Below are 14,882 nucleotides of genomic sequence, written 5' to 3'. Positions count from 1 at the left end.
TTGATGCAATGTCTCATTGTCATGTTCATATGTCGAATTGATGCAATGTCTCATTGTCATGCTCACGTATGTGGAATTGATATGATGTCTCGATGTCATGCTCACTTACGTGGAATTGATGCAATGTCCCATTGTCATGCTCACATATGTGGAATTGATATGATGTCTCATTGTCATGCTCACGTATGTGGAATTGATGCAATGTCCCATTGTCATGCTCACATATGTCGAATTGATGCAATGTCTCGATGTCGTGCTCACATACGTGGAATTGATGCAATGTCCCATTGTCATGCTCACTTACGTGGAATTGATGCAATGTCCCATTGTCATGCTCACATATGTGGAATTGATATGATGTCACGATGTTATGCTCACGTATGTCGAATTGATGCAATGTCTCGATGTCATGCTCACATATGTGGAATTGATATGTCTCGATGTCGTGCTCACAAACGTGGAATTGATGCAATGTCCCATTGTCATGCTCACATATGTGGAATTGATATGATGTCACAATGTTATGCTCACATATGTCGAATTGATGCAATGTCTCGATGTCGTGCTCACATACATGGAATTGATGCTATGTCCCATTGTCATGCTCACTTACGTGGAATTGATGCAATGTCCCATTGTCATGCTCACATATGTGGAATTGATATGATGTCTCATTGTCATGCTCACGTATGTCGAATTGATGCAATGTCTCGATGTCATGCTCACATATGTGGAATTGATGCAATGTCTCGATGTCGTGCTCACATACGTGGAATTGATGCAATGTCCCATTGTCATGCTCACTTACGTGGAATTGATGCAATGTCCCATTGTCATGCTCACATATGTGGAATTGATATGATGTCACGATGTTATGCTCACGTATGTCGAATTGATGCAATGTCTCGATGTCATGCTCACATATGTGGAATTGATATGTCTCGATGTCGTGCTCACAATTGTGGAATTGATGCAATGTCTCATTGTCATGTTCATATGTCGAATTGATGCAATGTCTCATTGTCATGCTCACTTACGTGGAATTGATATGATGTCTCGATGTCATGCTCACTTACGTGGAATTGATGCAATGTCCCATTGTCATGCTCACATATGTGGAATTGATATGATGTCTCAATGTCATGCTCACATATGTGGAGTTGATACGATGTCCCATTGTCATGCTCACATATGTGGAATTGATACAATGTCTCGTTGTCATGCTCAAGGAAATACTCGCAGTTATGACAGGCCTGATTGGATGAAAATGAGTATGCGCACTTGATTTACCCAAAACTCTGTGCGAATCCCCCTTGATTCTGGCTGCTGGCCATTTTCCTTCATTAAATCGTCAGATATCATTAGAAAACGCGGAATTTGTGCAGTTTTGAATAAAACCAAGTTAGCGATTATGAACAATGGTTATTAACGTAACACCAGATCCCCTCTAAACTTTTTGTTTCGTATTTTAAGGTAAGAAATCGAAATTTGAAACCGACAAGGTGTCGATTTACTAGGTGCTATGTTTCACAACTTGTTCATTTATATGCGTATAGCGGATGATTTTTTTTTTTTTAAATTAGTATTTATTGATTTTCAGCCCCCAAGTGATTGTAGACGTTTGTTAAAACTGACGCAACCATATTTAATTAAATATTCACGCAGGTTGAACCCTGTAAGATGGACGCGTCTGGTAATGAGGGACTAGGCTAACTTTTACGTGTAATAGTAGGCATGGGACCTACAATAGAATGAGAAGTGCGTGTGTCTGATTTCAAGTAACCATAAGTTGCCAGTGTATACAGAAAGTTTTTGAGAGTACTATTTTGATTTACGCAAGATAAATGCCGGGACCGGCCACAATTATATTTAATAGTAATAAAGACGCAACTCTGACGTTTGTTTTGTCTTCAGTGTGTGCGTACACTTGCATGAAAGTGTGCACACATACAAGAATGACGTTTTATTAATGAAATGTACATTCCCATTTTGCTCATATGTCCGGATCAACCTTCATAGATTGACACTTCAGCAATGGTAGTGCAAATTTGCATGTCGCGACATTTAGGCAGTGGGCACGAATCATTCCATGATCGTATAATTACGAATCATTTGGCTTCGATTGGCTGATCCTCATGAAAATATAAATTTACATGTAAAATACACATTTGATCGAGACTACATTAGTGGCCAGAAACACATATGCTGCTTTTCTGTTACTTTGCTTTATGTTGCTTCTCTGTAACGTTAAAAATACGTTTGAAAACGATTGTATAATCATTGAGCGTTGTTATAGGTGCCAACAAATACAAACACGGTGGTCGACCCCGGCATTAAAAACTCTATGCATGCAATGACAACTTGTGTACGTGCGTAAAATAATTCTGGTTTCTTGTAATGAGTCATGCATGTACTCCCCAAACTGTGTAATTCCATTGTTTTTCCCACGCCAACTTTTACAAGTGAGCGTACACTCTCTTTCTAAGACCTCGAGTTGGACGTCATGCAAACAGTACTTTGCATAATTTCACTGCTTCTCTATTTTACTTTTGATAACATGTATTTCCATTTTCATCAGTCAAATATACTTACCTTAATTAAATATGACGTGCAATAACAAAATAAATGTAGCAATGTGACAAAACAATATTTATTAACACTTCCTAAAACTGCAGCAATAATAGTGACGGCAATTATCAATCTATTTGTTGAAAAGATATTATGGTCTGGGGTGGGGATGGTGGATGTAGTCGTTGGCTTTCAATGTTGGACATCGTGTCACAGTGTCATTCACCAAACGTAATCCTGGGTTTGTGACCTCAGCTGGAATTAAAAACAACTCTACCCATTGTAACCTCGCATAAAAAAACAATCACCAGGCACAGGCATTTTGTCTATAACCGTGATGATTTTTGTCTGAATTTAAAACACGGCCGTCACCCACTGTGATAACAACAGATAAGCCGATGCTTTGACGTGCGACAAAACATCAGAGCTACGCACAGTCACTTGAATGCTGATATTTTAATGAAAAACTCAACATTTAATTGGCCGTATTTATCTAACGGATATGGAAACAGATTTATTGATACATATAATGCTTCTCATCTCACCCATACTTGTTGGGACTCTTGTGGTTAGTTTTCTACAAGTGACAGAAACAGACATCTCCATTCATCCATCTGTAATGTAAAAGGGAGCCGATTACACAATAAACAATAAGGTGGTCACACCTCGGTCGAGGTGTTAACTGTGCTGCAAGACTTCAATTTACAAGTAAACTATCTCAAGCATTCCATTGTATGGCTCCATGTTCAATTTTGAAAGTGAACAAGGTAAGAAATTACATGACGAGACCAACCCAATTTCCGGGGTTCGGGTGCGTTTCATATAATATATATACAAGAAGATAGATACGCACTACACCGCCGAGTGCAGTAGACATACTCTCGATGGCAATAGGAAGTTCGAAGGAAGCTAATACAGTTGATTTATAACAGATGAAGTAAATGGAAATCACTTTCAGTCTACGTTGTGGCAGATTTACGAACTACTACAGTTCGACTAAAGTTTACAAACACCACGGTCAGTCACACAAAGTCCCCCAAATTCAAAAGGGAATTTTAAATGCGTCGGGAACACAAGACGAACAATTGTACATACTCAACATATGACATAGCGTGAAAATGGCAATTTAAAACTTTGCTTGCAGATTTCCCGGGGCGGATTTTCATACATGCAATACTACAGTTCGATACGTTTACAAACACCACGACCAGTCACACAAAATCCATCAAGAGGGAACTGCAAGTCGTATAATGCCAAAACGCTAAGGAAAACAACACAGCCTTGATTTCAGTTACCCCACGAAATTAACAAAAATCGCATGTGAACGAGAAGACATTTACTGGTGTACAGTGGACATGGACACAGCCCATAGAACGCAAAGCCTAAACTATCAGAAATTCGTAACACATAATTCGAGTGATGGTATAACAAAATAACCCATCATTTATAAATTCAATCCATTGAAAAAATATAAAAAAAAAAAATTTCATAAACAATTTTTATTATATAAATTCACAAACATAAATCACATGTGAGTACTTTGGTGATACATTTTATAGCTACGCCCAAAATAGTCCACTATTTATTGTGCAACTGTGAGCAAACGACATCATTCATCCACACATTTTCATAAAATCTCCATGCACTTTTTGACCATTCATAAGTAAAATACACTACAATTTACTCCAGAAAAACAATTTTCTTGGTACAATCCTACATTCTTGCATATTAAATGAGGGTTTCAGACACATTCCAAGCAGAACATTTTTCTTGGACTAATCAATCCTTTCCCAGCAATAATAGCAAAGCAATCAGACTTACGGTTTTCAACAAGAATTCGAAAATATCACTTTTTACCAAAACATTACGAAAATATTCACCAAAATTAGAGAATTAAAGATATCATCCCAAAATGAACAAATCTGAGAGAGGTCCACATGTAGTACCTATATATGTAATATCAAAGCAATCAGACTTGCGTTTTTTAAAAAAAAGTTGAAAATATCAATTTTTACTGAAAATTACAAAAAATATTTATCCAAATAGGGAATCAAAGATATCATCACGAAATGAACAAAGAGGAGACTACCTGTAGTACCTATATGTATAATATCAGCGCAATCAGACTTGCGGTTTTTAACAAGAAGTCGAAAATATTCATCAAAATTAGAGAATTAAAGATATCCTCACAAAATGAACAAATCTGAGAGAGGTCTGCACAAGGTACATATACACCAAGTATCAAAGCAATAAGAATTGTAGTGTTCAAGAAAAAGTTGAAAATATAAAAAGTTGACAAGGACGAAGACGGACAATCAGTTATATGATAAGCTTCGCTCGACAAAGTCGACAGCGTGGCTAAAAAGTAATATCAGTTTTTACCAAAAATATTCATCAAAATTAGAGAAATCATCACGAAATGAACAAGACATGAATGTCACAGTCCTCGTTATTTAATTATAAAATACTCATGTTAAAATAATACATGGAACATCTGCAAACAATTGAATTAATATGTACTCTACTTTCATTGACCTGAGTACACAAGTGCAACCAAACTATGTCTCATACATGCTCAATAAACTGCATTCATAAATCTGAGTAAACCTTGATGTACCTTTAATAACAACTTGACCTGGGTTTGTTTCATTATCACCGCTATAATTCCCATAAAAATGTAGCCCTGACACCCCTCAACAATTTCACTGAGATTGGTAATGGTACGACCCATCTGTCACTGATTCAGACCAGGTCATGACATCACTAAAAACCCAAGCATTACAATCTAAGCTAATTATTTATCTGAGCATGCTCAGATGCTCTGTCAGTGCAGTAGGGAGAGGTAATTTTGGATGAAATCTTGAAAAAGACCCATTTAGGGTTTTCAAATCTGGAAAAAAAATTATGTACATACTCGGTAGAGACTTGTTCATTAACCTGCCAAGTTTCACTGATATCTGCTGTAGAATTTCTGAGAAAATGTTGAAGACGGAAAGCGGAAAATAGAAATGGCTGTGCCTGAACGGGGACTAACAAATCTGAGAGGGGTCTACCTAAGGTACCTAATGTATGATATCAAAGCAATCAGACACGACCAACAATGGATAATCAGTGATATGATTAGCTCTGCTTGAATAAAACAACAATGAAGATATCTTCATGAAATGATGATCACTTGAGATACCAATATACATGTACTAATATTCAAATATCAAAGCAATTGGACTTGGACAAAAAGTTGAAAATATGTATTTTTTTCAAAAATTACAAAAATATTCAATGAAGGTAATTCCACACAGCCTGAATTATCACATGCCAAGTTCACATTCCCTGAAATCCACACATGCCAAGTACATACTCCCTAAAATTCGACACAGCCTGAGTTCACACATACCAGGTTCACATTCCCTGAAATCCACACATGCCAAGTTCATACTCCCCAAAATTCCACATAGCCTGAGTTCCCACACACCAGGTTCACATTCCCTGAAGTCCACACATGCCACAGGTTCACACTCCCTAAAATTCCACATAGCCTGAGTTCACACATACCAGGTTCACATTCCCTGAAATCCACACATGCCAAGTTCATACTCCCAAAATTCCATATAGCCTGAGTTCACACATACCAGGTTCACATTCCCTGAAATCCACACATGCCAAGTTCATACTCCCAAAATTCCACATAGCCTGAGTTCACACATACCAGGTTCACATTCCCTGAAATCCACACATGCCAAGTTCATACTTCCAAAATTCCACATAGCCCGAGTTCCCACATACCAGGTTCACATTCCCTGAAGTCCACACATTCCAGGTTCACACTCCGTAAAATTCCACATAGCCTGAGTTCACACATACCAGGTTCACATTCCCTGAAATCCACACATGCCAAGTTCATACTCCCCAAAATTCCACATAGCCTGAGTTCCCACATACCAGGTTCACATTCCCTGAAGTCCACACATACCAGGTTCACATTCCCTGAAATCCACACATACCAGGTTCACATTCCCTGAAATCCACACATACCAGGTTCACATTCCCTGAAATCCACACATACCAGGTTCACATTCCCTGAAATCCACACATACCAGGTTCACATTCCCTGAAATTCACACATACCAGGTTCACATTCCCTGAAATCCACACATATCAGGTTCACACACCCTGAAATCCACACATACCAGGTTCACATTCCCTGAAATCCACACATACCAGGTTCACATTCCCTGAAATCCACACATACCAGGTTCACATTCCCTGAAATCCACACATACCAGGTTCACTCTGCATATTGTGTTTATGGATGTAATAAATAAGCGCATGGAGGTAATACATACAGGTGCATGTTGAATAAAAATGCATGGTGGAAATTATAGCAAGAATCTATCTATTTCAAAATGTTTTTCGGTATTATATTCATCGGTATAAACTCTTTCCAATTTGTGTTTTTTGTAGCAATGTCTTGATTAGTGGGTCATCTGCAGGGCTATGAATCTGATTTCCAATTTACCAAAAGATTTATAACTGCTATTAGATGTATGTATACTGTGTCTTGCTAATGGATAAACTTATAGATCTTAATTTAAATATGCTGCTACAATTTATTAGTATGTCATACCAAAACACACTGACAAAAAAAAACTACTCGACATTTGTTCAAAATTATTCATTCAAACAATATATATATATATATATATATATATATATATATATATATATACCATCATAGATATTGGCATAATATTTTCAATACATGTGTACTAAAAACACATCCTAATAAATGATGCAATTACATGCAATATTAATAATCAACTAAAATGGGCAAAATCAGTGCAGGAAATAATAGGAAGTGAAATAAATGGATTTTGGAGTAGAGGTAAAAAACATATACAACAAATAAGTAGCCAAATAGAAAAGAATTATATTGAATTATGGAAAAAAAAAATAACCTCAAAAAAATCATCATCAGGTGAAAATAACAAATTAAGAACTTATTGTAAATTCAAAAATGAATTCAAAATGGAACAGTATTTAACACAAATTAAGGACCCCCACTATAGAAAAAGTATCTGTAAATTCAGGATAAGTGACCATGATCTAATAATAGAGAAGGCTAGGCATGTTAGACCAAAAATAAAGTTTGAAGAAAGAGTATGCAAAAAGTGTGATACGGATGCAGTGGAGGATGAATTCCATTTCTTGATTGATTGTCCAAGTCATAAAAATGCAAGATGTAAGCTGTTTGGAAAAATTTCTTAGCAGGTATATACATCCATTTTTTTATTTGATGAAACCAGATGACAAGTTCATATACATTATGAGCAATGTAGATAAGGAACTTGCGAATTATATTAGAGAATGTGGTGCATTTTAAATATATATATCAATATTTCATAATTTTATATGTGTATTTATTTAAACTACATATTTATTTCTTCCTTTTTTAACTTTTTTTTTCATTTTATTTTATTCAATTTTTTATTTTTTTTTATTTTAATTATTAGTTTAGCACTTGACTGTATGTTCTCTTCAAACAGAATGATGTCAATAAAGTATTATTATATAATGTTTAGTTTACTAAGCTCCACTGTTTGAAATATTAGTACACATAAACAAGGATGTGCTTTCTGATGCAGAACCTTTCAAAAATCAATAAAATTATCCAAATTCTGTCAACCAATTTCATTCAATCCATATGTATTATATTATTAAGGAATGTCAATCATGGTTTTTTTCTTGTATTTGCTGGAGGACACCTATGGGCCATAATACATGTTTGAATACATTTGCATAGCTAATAAGCTAAACCAACCACTTAGCAGTTGAGGTCTGAAAATGAAAAGGTTATTATTATGTATTGGCTTTATTTTACTTTAACATACATATACTATTAATTTTACCTTGAAATTTGGGTGGTCAATGAAGCTGATAATAACAATGTCAGCATTATAGCAGATAGCTGCACTGATTTATGACAAAACAACGAGACTACACACAGTAATCACAGAGGTGAAGTCCCACTTAACTACATCTGGAGACCAATAACGTAATTAACAATCAGTTCACAGCATTAAGTTCATGTGAGGTCATCAATTTACATACATCATGGTATTTAATGCAATTAATCAGTTTAGGACCTTAAGGTCATATGAGGTCATCAATTTACATACATCATGGTATTTAATGCAATTAATCAGTTTAGGACCTTAAGGTCATATGAGGTCACCAATTTACATACATCATGGTATTTAATGCAATTAATCAGTTTAGAACCTTAGGGTCATACAAGGTCACCAATTTCATACATCATGGTATTTAATGCAATTAATCAGCCTAGGACCTTAAGGTCATATGAGGTCACCAATTTACATACATCATGGTATTTAATACAATTAATCAGTTTAGGAACTTAAGGTCATACAAGGTCACCAATTTACATACATCATGGTATTTGATGCAATTAATCAGTTTAGGACCTTAAGGTCATATGAGGTCACCAATTTACATACATCATGGTATTTAATGCAATTAATCAGCTTAGGTACTTAAGGTCATACAAGGTCACCAATTTACATACATCATGGTATTTAATGCAATTAATCAGTTTAGGACCTTAAGGTCATACAAGGTCACCAATTTACATACATCATGGTATTTAATGCAATTAATCAGTTTAGGATCTTAGGGTCATACAAGGTCACCAATTTACATACATCATAGTATTTAATGCAATTAATCAGCTTAGATACTTAAGGTCATACAAGGTCACCAATTTACATACATCATGGTATTTGATGCAATTAATCAGCTTAGGTACTTAAGGTCATACAAGGTCACCAATTTTACATACATCATGGTATTTAATGCAATTAATCAGTTTAGGACCTTAGGGTCATACAAGGTCACCAATTTACATACATCATGGTATTTAATGCAATTAATCAGCTTAGGTACTTAAGGTCATACAAGATCACCAATTTACATACATCATGGTATTTGATGCAAGTAATCAGCTTAGGTACTTAAGGTCATACAAGGTCACCAATTTACATACATCATGGTATTTAATGCAATTAATCAGTTTAGGTACTTAAGGTCATACAAGGTCACCAATTTACATACATCATGGTATTTAATGCAATTAATCAGTTTAGGTACTTAAGGTCATACAAGGTCACCAATTTACATACATCATGGTATTTAATGCAATTAATCAGTTTAGGTACTTAAGGTCATACAAGGTCACCAAATTACATACATCATGGTATTTAATGCAATTAATCAGTTTAGGTACTTAAGGTCATACAAGATCACCAATTTACATACATCATGGTATTTGATGCAAGTAATCAGCTTAGGTACTTAAGGTCATACAAGGTCACCAATTTACATACATCATGGTATTTAATGCAATTAATCAGTTTAGGTACTTAAGGTCATACAAGGTCACCAAATTACATACATCATGGTATTTAATGCAATTAATCAGTTTAGGTACTTAAGGTCATACAAGGTCACCAAATTACATACATCATGGTATTTAATGCAATTAATCAGTTTAGGACCTTAAGGTCATATGAGGTCACCAATTTACATACATCATGGTATTTAATGCAATTAATCAGCTTAGGTACTTAAGGTCATACGAGGTCACCAATTTACATACATCATGGTATTTAATGCAATTAATCAGTTTAGGACCTTAAGGTCATACGAGGTCACCAAATTACATACATCATAATATTTAATGCAATTAATCAGCTTAGGTACTTAAGGTCATACAAGGTCACAATTTTCATACATCATGGTATTTGATGCAATTAATCAGCTTAGGTACTTAAGGTCATATAAGGTCACCAATTTACATACATCATGGTAGTTAATGCAATTAATCAGTTTAGGACCATAAGGTCATATGAGGTCACCAAATTACATACATCATGGTATTTAATGCAATTAATCAGCTTAGGTACTTAAGGTCATACAAGGTCACCAATTTACATACATCATGGTAGTTAATGCAATTAATCAGTTTAGGACCATAAGGTCATATGAGGTCACCAAATTACATACATCATGGTATTTAATGCAATTAATCAGCTTAGGTACTTAAGGTCATACAAGGTCACCAATTTACATACATCATGGTATTTAATGCAATTAATCAGCTTAGGTACTTAAGGTCTCACAAGGTCACCAATTTACATACATCATGGTATTTAATGCAATTAATCAGTTTAGGACCTTAAGGTCATACGAGGTCACCAAATTACATACATCATAATATTTAATGCAATTAATCAGCTTAGGTACTTAAGGTCATACAAGGTCACAATTTTCATACATCATGGTATTTGATGCAATTAATCAGCTTAGGTACTTAAGGTCATACAAGGTCACCAATTTACATACATCATGGTAGTTAATGCAATTAATCAGTTTAGGACCATAAGGTCATATGAGGTCACCAAATTACATACATCATGGTATTTAATGCAATTAATCAGCTTAGGTACTTAAGGTCATACAAGGTCACAATTTTCATACATCATGGTATTTGATGCAATTAATCAGCTTAGGTACTTAAGGTCATACAAGGTCACCAATTTGCATACATCATGGTATTTAATGCAATTAATCAGCTTAGGTACTTAAGGTCATACAAGGTCACCAATTTACATACATCATGGTATTTAATGCAATTAATCAGTTTAGGACCTTAAGGTAATACGAGGTCACCAATTTGCATACATCATGGTATTTAATGCAACTAATCAGTTTAGGTACTTAAGGTCATACAAGGTCACCAATTTACATACATCATGGTAGTTAATGCAATTAATCAGTTTAGGACCTTAAGGTCATACAAGGTCACCAATTTGCATACATCATGGTATTTAATGCAATTAATCAGCTTAGGTACTTAAGGTCATACGAGGTCACCAACTTACATACATCATGGTATTTAATGCAATTAATCAGTTTAGGACCTTAAGGTCATACGAGGTCACCAATTAACATACATCATGGTATTTAATGCAATTAATCAGTTTAGGTACTTAAGGTCATACAAGGTCACCAATTTACATACATCATGGTAGTTAATGCAATTAATCAGCTTAGGTACTTAAGGTCATACAAGGTCACCAATTTACATACATCATGGTATTTAATGCAATTAATCAGTTTAGGACCTTAAGGTCATATGAGGTCACCAAATTACATACATCATAATATTTAATGCAATTAATCAGCTTAGGTACTTAAGGTCATACAAGGTCACAATTTTCATACATCATGGTATTTGATGCAATTAATCAGCTTAGGTACTTAAGGTCATACAAGGTCACCAATTTACATACATCATGGTAGTTAATGCAATTAATCAGTTTAGGACCATAAGGTCATATGAGGTCACCAAATTACATACATCATGGTATTTAATGCAATTAATCAGCTTAGGTACTTAAGGTCATACAAGGTCACAATTTTAATACATCATGGTATTTGATGCAATTAATCAGCTTAGGTACTTAAGGTCATACAAGGTCACCAATTTGCATACATCATGGTATTTAATGCAATTAATCAGCTTAGGTACTTAAGGTCATACAAGGTCACCAATTTACATACATCATGGTAGTTAATGCAATTAATCAGTTTAAGACCTTAAGGTAATACGAGGTCACCAATTTGCATACATCATGGTATTTAATGCAACTAATCAGTTTAGGTACTTAAGGTCATACAAGGTCACCAATTTACATACATCATGGTAGTTAATGCAATTAATCAGTTAAGGACCTTAAGGTCATACAAGGTCACCAATTTGCATACATCATGGTATTTAATGCAACTAATCAGTTTAGGTACTTAAGGTCATACAAGGTCACCAATTTACATACATCATGGTAGTTAATGCAATTAATCAGTTTAGGTACTTAAGGTCATACGAGGTCACCAATTTACATACATCATGGTAGTTAATGCAATTAATCAGTTTAGGTACTTAAGGTCTCACAAGGTCACCAATTTACTTACATCATGGTAGTTAATGCAATTAATCAGTTTAGGACCTTAAGGTCATATGAGGTCACCAATTTACATACATCATGGTATTTAATGCAATTAATCAGTTTAGGACCTTAAGGTCATATGAGGTCACCAATTTACATACATCATGGTAGTTAATGCAATTAATCAGTTTAGGACCTTAGGGTCATACAAGGTCACCAATTTACATACATCATGGTATTTAATGCAATTAATCAGCTTAGGTACTTAAGGTCATACAAGGTCACCAATTTACTTACATCATGGTATTTAATGCAATTAATCAGTTTAGGACCTTAAGGTCATATGAGGTCACCAATTTACATACATCATGGTAGTTAATGCAATTAATCAGTTTAGGACCTTAGGGTCATACAAGGTCACCAATTTACATACATCATGGTATTTAATGCAATTAATCAGTTTAGGTACTTAAGGTCTCACAAGGTCACCAATTTACTTACATCATGGTATTTAATGCAATTAATCAGTTTAGGACCTTAAGGTCATATGAGGTCACCAATTTACTTACATCATGGTATTTAATGCAATTAATCAGTTTAGGACCTTAAGGTCATATGAGGTCACCAATTTACATACATCATGGTATTTAATGCAATTAATCAGTTTAGGACCTTAAGGTCATATGAGGTCACCAATTTACTGACATCATGGTATTTAATGCAATTAATCAGTTTAGGACCTTAAGGTCATATGAGGTCACCAATTTACATACATCATGGTATTTAATGCAATTAATCAGTTTAGGACCTTAAGGTCATACAAGGTCACCAATTTACTTACATCATGGTATTTAATGCAATTAATCAGTTTAGGACCTTAAGGTCATATGAGGTCACCAATTTACATACATCATGGTATTTAATGCAATTAATCAGTTTAGGACCTTAAGGTCATATGAGGTCACCAATTTACTTACATCATGGTATTTAATGCAATTAATCAGTTTAGGACCTTAAGGTCATATGAGGTCACCAATTTACATACATCATGGTATTTAATGCAATTAATCAGTTTAGGACCTTAAGGTCATATGAGGTCACCAATTTACTGACATCATGGTATTTAATGCAATTAATCAGTTTAGGACCTTAAGGTCATATGAGGTCACCAATTTACATACATCATGGTATTTAATGCAATTAATCAGTTTAGGACCTTAAGGTCATACAAGGTCACCAATTTACTTACATCATGGTATTTAATGCAATTAATCAGTTTAGGACCTTAAGGTCATATGAGGTCACCAATTTACATACATCATGGTATTTAATGCAATTAATCAGTTTAGGTACTTAAGGTCATACAAGGTCACCAATTTACTTACATCATGGTAGTTAATGCAATTAATCAGTTTAGGTACTTAAGGTCTCACAAGGTCACCAATTTACATACATCATGGTATTTAATGCAATTAATCAGTTTAGGACCTTAAGGTCATATGAGGTCACCAATTTACATACATCATGGTATTTAATGCAATTAATCAGTTTAGGACCTTAAGGTCATATGAGGTCACCAATTTACATACATCATGGTATTTAATGCAATTAATCAGTTTAGGACCTTAAGGTCATATGAGGTCACCAATTTACATACATCATGGTATTTAATGCAATTAATCAGTTTAGGACCTTAAGGTCATATGAGGTCACCAATTTACATACATCATGGTATTTAATGCAATTAATCAGTTTAGGACCTTAAGGTCATATGAGGTCACCAATTTACATACATCATGGTAGTTAATGCAATTAATCAGTTTAGGACCTTAAGGTCATATGAGGTCACCAATTTACATACATCATGGTATTTAATGCAATTAATCAGTTTAGGACCTTAAGGTCATATGAGGTCACCAATTTACATACATCATGGTATTTAATGCAATTAATCAGTTTAGGTACTTAAGGTCATACAAGGTCACCAATTTACATACATCATGGTATTTAATGCAATTAATCAGTTTAGGACCTTAAGGTCATACAAGGTCACCAATTTACATACATCATGGTATTTAATGCAATTAATCAGTTCACAGCCTTAAGTTCATGTGAGTTCACCAATTTACACACAAAAGAAAACATTATAATATTTGCATGTTATTTCAAAAAGATTAATATCAGTAGATTAGTAGGTACAGGTAAATCAAGTGCAAGTCATAAATGATAAAATCAAAGAAAGCTAACTTAGAAAGAACTTATCAAAGGCAAGAGAAACAAATTAGGAATACT

The 14,882-nt window shown here is 34.5% G+C and overlaps 1 long non-coding RNA gene across 1 annotated transcript in view; it reads right to left on the bottom strand.

Annotated features, from left to right (window-relative positions):
• LOC146734921 (uncharacterized) overlaps positions 1-14,882 on the bottom strand; it is a 51,097-nt gene that overhangs the window by 6,048 nt on the left and 30,167 nt on the right. Inside the window, exon 2 of the long non-coding RNA XR_014931348.1 lies at positions 3,114-3,182. This is a non-coding gene — a long non-coding RNA (uncharacterized LOC146734921). The remainder of the gene's footprint in view (positions 1-3,113; positions 3,183-14,882) is intronic.

The sequence above is a fragment of the Saccoglossus kowalevskii genome, chromosome 13 (genome assembly GCF_978046115.1).
Source record: "Saccoglossus kowalevskii chromosome 13, keSacKowa6.1, whole genome shotgun sequence".
NCBI classification, from domain to species: Eukaryota; Metazoa; Hemichordata; class Enteropneusta; family Harrimaniidae; genus Saccoglossus; species Saccoglossus kowalevskii.
Note: the sequence above shows the minus strand (reverse complement) of the source record. Positions and strands in the feature narration are given on the sequence as shown.